The sequence below is a fragment of the Fukomys damarensis genome, unplaced genomic scaffold, assembly GCF_012274545.1.
Source record: "Fukomys damarensis isolate Sample0158 unplaced genomic scaffold, DMR_v1.0_HiC HiC_scaffold_19, whole genome shotgun sequence".
Classification (NCBI taxonomy): Eukaryota; Metazoa; Chordata; class Mammalia; order Rodentia; family Bathyergidae; genus Fukomys; species Fukomys damarensis.
The window spans coordinates 64,286,994-64,292,944 of NW_022900931.1; positions in this window are offsets into that span (position 1 = coordinate 64,286,994).

Sequence of the window (5,951 nt, forward strand, 5' to 3'; positions counted from 1 at the left end):
GGGGAGGGGGAGGAGCCCGGCCTTCAGGCTCCGCCCCGAGGGAGGGGCCCCGGCTCTCGGGCTCCCCCTGTCGCCCACCTTCTGCCTTGCAGAGCCTGAGCCCAATGCACCCCTGAGCTGAGTCCTATGAACTTGGAGGGTCTCTGGGGTGCGATGCTCCCAAATCCTCACATTGCGCCCCCAGGCAGTGACTTTGTAAACGGTGGAGAAGAACTGCCAAGACCCTATGCTTAGAGGGATTCAGGAGGCGCCTCCTGAGCTTCCAAAGTCCTGCACAGCAACCCAAACACTGGGCTGCCGGCTTCTGTCACTGACCTGGGGCCTCCAGCTCCAATCAGGAGAGAAAAGAAAGAGGCCCTTAGCATCGCCGCCCTCGGACTCAGGACCCAGGCCCAGCCTCCTTTTCAGACCCCAGTGCCCCTCATCTGTACATCCCACTTCAGTCAATTTATCCCTCAAGGGTTTTAACACCGGGAATCTAGATCCACAATCCCTTCCTCCTGTACCATCTCAGAATTCGGGACCCAAATCTTCTTTTTCAGGAACGTGCACCTTCAGCCCAGCCCTCCCAGACCTTGGGAATGAGGGAACAGGAGTTTCTCTAGTGAGCTCAAGGGCAAAGCGGGACTCAAACTACTTGTGCTCATCCAGGTTCGAGGGCCCAGGTGTCCTGCACCATGCTCCGGCCCGGAGATGCACAGGCAGCTTTACAGAAGTGCTGCAGGGCCGGGGATTTAGCTCAGTGATTCCACCACCTGCCTCTCAAGCGCAAGGTCCCAAGTTCGATCCCCGGTACCAAAAAAAAAAAAAAAAATAAAAAAAAAAAAAAAAAAAAAAGAAAGAAAGAAAGAAAGAGAAAATAAATGCTGGAGCCTACCCTACCGGGAGAGATGGGATGGCAGATGGCCTTGTGGGCACTCAGAGGCCCAGCTGTGGTCTGGACACAGCAAATGCTGCTTTCCTTCTGGATATCTGAGCACTGCAGCTATCAAACACAGTTTTCCTTAGTAAAAGAAAGGGTACAGAGGAATTTCCTCAGAGGCTTGTGTGGACTGTGTCTGAGGGTGACATTCATGAGACCAAGTCTAGTTTGTACTAGGAAGGGCAGGATGTCTGAGCACTTAGAAAGGACTCGCTTGGAGGGGAGGCCCAGATCCATGGGTTTCAGCAGAGAAAGGACTTCTGGAGCCCCAGGTGGGAGGGAGAAGGCTGGGCCAGAACCCCCAGGTCTGAGGGAGGGGACTGGATCTGCAGGAGAGATCAGGGATCTGAGGGAGGAGGGTTGGAGCCTGGAACCCTGAGTCTGAGGGAAAAGGGAGGGCTAGGCCTGGCTCCCTGGGTAGAAGGGCGGAGGTCAGGGGTCTGAGCAAGGAGGCTGGGTCTGGACTCATCGGTCTGAGGGAGGAGGGTTGAAGCCTGAACCCCTTGGTCTGAGAAAAGAGGGCACATAATAGAGAGCTGGTTTTCGAGCCCAGTCTTTTGGGGTGATAGAAGCCAAGGATAGGTCTCCCATGGCGGTTGGTTGCTGGAGTCAAGGAAAGGCCTCCTGGTTCTTAAGCCTTAAGTGAGGAGGGGGCTTAGGGCAGCTCCCCTAGCCCAGGAATCTGAATCGGGAGCTAACATCTCCACACCGGTTCTGAATCCCGCCCCTCCCCTTTCCCCTTTTTTATTTGTAGCCCCTCTCTCCCCTGTCCCAGGAGGAACCCAGAGGTCGGGAGCCAGGGTAGGGGGCAGCCCCTCCCCCAGCCCTAGCAGGAGGAGGGGTCCCCAGGGAGGCCCGGGGGGGGGCGTGGGTCTCCGGCAGGGACGAACGGGGACTGAATGTTAATCGCATCCCGAGTGAGTGTGTGTGCGCGAAAGCAGTGAGTGTGCGAGTCCCTCCCGCTCCGGCTCCTCCAAGACCAAGCCGGGCCGCGGCCGCAGCCACCACCCTCCGTCTGCAGCCTCCCGGCCACCAGCACCCAGCTGGGGGTGTCGGCCTGGGTGGGTCCGCCCAGCCCCCAGGGGTCTCCCGTGCGACTGCCATCTGCCCGGTGAGAATGCGTGTCCGGGCGTCCGGGGCGGGCTGCGGGGGGTGTGTCTGTGTCAGGGATGCGGCGGCCGAGGGAGGAGGGGTCTGTCTGTCTGTACCGACCCTGAGCTGCCTGTCTTCGTGTTGCGGGGGCCCCCAGTCCTCCCCTGAGCCCCCAAACCTGCATGGATCGTGTGTACCTGGGTTCTGTGCATCCTGCTTGCGTCCGGCCGGGAGTCTGGGTGTCCCCGGATGCCTGTGTCCTTCTGTCTGTCCAAACAGCCCCTGACGGCAGTGGCAGCCTGGCCCCCATTGGACCCCCTGCGGGCGAGGGTGTGTGTGTGTGTGTGTGTGTGTGTGTGTGTGTCTCCCTGCTCAAGCTCGGGGGTGTTGAGGGGAAATCCCAGGGAAGTGAGGCTGTGCGTGTGTGCGCGTGTGTCTGTGTGCTTGCTTCTGCCTGTGCTTGAGAGTGGGGGTTCCAGGGGGGGTCTGGAGGTGGCCAAGCAAGGAAGGGGCGAGCGTCCCTGCAGGCAGTCTCCTGCTTCTCGCACAAACACGCACACCAGCCACCGCTTCAGAGGTGACCCAGACAGACAGACAGACACAGACAAGGGGGGGGGGGCTGCCGAGGGCACAAAGGAGGGGTGCAAATGAGCTGGGGAGAGGCGGGATGGGGCACATGGACAGGGGGGAGGAGCCGGGACTGAAGCAGCAGAGGGGGGCACCCCTGGTGGGTGGAGGGGGATCCCCACGGGGTCGAGGCCGCAAGAGGACACCCCGACAGCCTCCGCAATGTCCGGGGCCCAACTTCCAGCGCAACATGTGTAGCCTCGTCCTCGCCTAGTCCGGGTGGCCGCAACCTTGGGGGACAGACAGGGCAGGTCAGGATCAGAGAAGAGGAGGGAGAGACAGCCAGGGACAGGCAAGAGGTCCCTGCCGCTGCTGCCACCGCCGCCAGCACCACTGCCTCTGCCACCGCCCCGGGGCCTGGCCCCCCCACCGGCTCCCTGAGCCCTCCGCAGAATCTTCGGGTCCCTGGACACCGGGTTCCGGCCCTGGCCCCCCCGAAATCCCCCCCACAGAACAGGGTCATGAAAAGGTAAGGCCGGGGCAGGGGCCATGGGGGTGGGGTGGGGACGTGGACCCCCAAATCTGGGACAGGGAAAGTTGGCCATGGGGCTCATGCATGAAGGGGCTTTAGGGCAGGCAATGGTCCCCCATGTTCCTCGGGGATTCTCTTCCACCCCCATTCTCCCTCTCTGAACCCCTTTTCTGGGTCCCTACACCTCAAACGTAAGCCCCCCCTTGCTCTGACACTGCTCCTTTCCCCAGCAGCGCCACATACCTCACACCTATCTCTGCACCCCCTCCCCGCATCAGGCTCCCGTGGCCGATGTCCCTCTCCCGCTCTCCTCCGGCTCGCCCCTCCCCTCTCAGAGCTATGAGTCTGCTATTAATACTCCTGCCAAGGACCTTGAGGGCATCTAGGCCCCCAGCACCCTCGCCCCAGGCTGCCACCCCTTCCTCAAGGTTCTGAAATGCCCTTCCAGCCCCTCAAATGCCCGGGGACCGGGTGGGGAGACCCGGGGTGGGGGGCAGGCGCCATCTGCAGCATGACCGAGGGGGGAAGCTATGGATCATCAGTGGTCGCTCCCCTTTTCTGCGATGCCGGGGTGGGGGAAGCAACAGAGACAGGGACACCCCAGGAATCTCTGGCACCCTCCTCCACCTCTTCAGTTTGGGGAGAGTCTGTGCGGTGTTCAGGATCTCAGCGGGGCGAGTGGGGAGGCTGGAGGTGGGGGGGGCACCGGAGGACAGAGCTCAGCACCCAGGCTGCTGGGTCTGGGACTGTTGGGTATGAGATGGGAGGGAGCCAGGGATCCCAGGTCCTGGGGAGGAACAGAGGGGAACTCTGGAGTCCTGGGGGAGGCAGGGGCTGCTGGCCAGGCCCCGGAGTCCATGGGAGAAGTTGGAGGGCAGCACTCAATGTCTGGGGGAGGAGGGATGGGGCTCAGGTGCCTGCCCGGGGTTGGGGTCTCACTTTTTGGCTCCTGGGTAGATGGGAGTTGGACAAGACTCAGGAGGAGGAGGAGGAGGTGGAGCTGGGGGCCTGGACTCCGGCGTCCCTGGGGGTGTGGGCTCTGGGGATGCTACTCCTCAGTCCTGGAGGGGTAGGGGAAAGTGTTCAAACCCCCACAGGGAAAGGACCGGCCTCCAGCCTCCTAGGAAGGGGGGGCTGCCCTCCTGGGGCTCAGCAGACAGCCGAACCCTGGGGTCTCCCAAAAGCAGAGGCCAGGCAAGGGGTGGGCCTGAGAGGGGCACAGGAGGGACTGAGGGGTGAGCAGCCACCAGGAAGGGAGGGGAGCGCGAGTGTTAACCCCGCGGGGGCCAGGCCACAGCTGTGGGTTATTTTGGGGTGGAGGGGGGGCTGTTCTCAGCGCTGATTGAGCCAGCTGCTTGGGGAAGGGCAGTGCAGAGGAGGGGCAAGGAGGAGCCAGGGTTTGGGAGGGAGGGGCCTGCCCCAAGCCCCTGCTCCCTCCTAGGGAAGACAGCGGCCTGGGATCTCTGGGCAGGTCCGGTGGAGGGAAGAAAGGAGGGGCTGAGGCCTCCAGGCAGGGGCGCGGGTGTGGGCCTTTCCCAGTCTGAGGGGTGGACGAGGCCTGTGCTACCATGGCAACCGGACGGGAGGCTGATTGACAGCCAAGAGAGAACCCTCCCCCGTCTGGACCCTCACTCCTTCAGGGAGCCCCCAGTGCAGGCCCCACTGCCTCCCTAGGAGCCAAGAGCCAGGTCCCCCATGACCTCCTCCCTCAGACCCGGGACCCAGGCACCTGGGCTCCCAGCCCATGCACCGCAGGCAGCCAGCATTCAACAGGGGCAGTGGAGGCAAAGCTGTATTTCCTCTAATTTACTAAATTGCTCTGGGCTGGATGCCAGGGACCCCCCTCCCCAGCTCTGCACAGCTGTGCCCCCAACCCTGAGTCCCAGCCTGGCCCATGACTCTCCCATTCTGAGAATGGGGGGACAGAGACAGGAATGGGGGGAACTGGGGGTTGTGGGGGGTGAGGGGCAAGGCCTAGGGGGCATTTTCTCTCCATAGGACACCTCGCTAATGTCTCTTCGCTCTCTCTCCCCACACACCTGACCCCTTTTCCCTCTCACATTTTTTTCCTCACTTTTTCTTCCTTTTATTTCTGCTCCCTCCTGCCACTCGCCTTCCTGGCTGGCCTTTCATGTCTGTGCCGGGCACCTCCCTGGCGGGGTCTCGGCTCTGCCTTGCTCGCTATTTCTGTCTTTCTGTGCATTTGCTCTGCTCTGTCCGCTCTGTCCCCAACGCTGTGCGTGCCTGTCTCTTGGTGGCCCTGGGGTCTGTCTCCGGCCTCCACTTGCTCTATCTCCCTCCCTGTCCAACTTTCTGTCTCTTCTGGCTCCTGCCTTCCCGCCCTGTCTCCACATCTCCTGCCTCTCCCTATTTCTGTCCCTCCTCTGGCTCTGCTTTCTCCCTGCCTGTCACTTTGAGCCTGTCCACCCCGTCTGTTTTCCCTCCCTTCTCTCCCTAACCCTCCTTTCCTCTCCCTGCTCTTCTGTCCCATCGTCTCACTGTCTCCTCTTTCCCCCGTACCTCTGTGTCCCTCCCGCCTTTGTGCCGGGTCCCCCACTCCTCTCCTTTCTCCCCTCACCACCGCTGTATTGGGGCTCCCCTCCGTCCCCACACGACACTGTCCTGTCTCTCTTGGTCGCTTGCTCCCTCGGCCTGCATCTGTCTCTCCCTCGGTGTCTCTGCCTCTCCCGGGGTCTCCGTCTCCCTATCCTGAATCTCTCCTGTGGTCTCCGTGTCTCCCCCTCTGTCTCTGTCCTACCTGTGTCTCTCCTGTCTCCCCCTCCGTCTCTCTCCCCCGCTTGGCTCTCTCTCCGTCTGACTCTGCCCCTCACCTCTGTC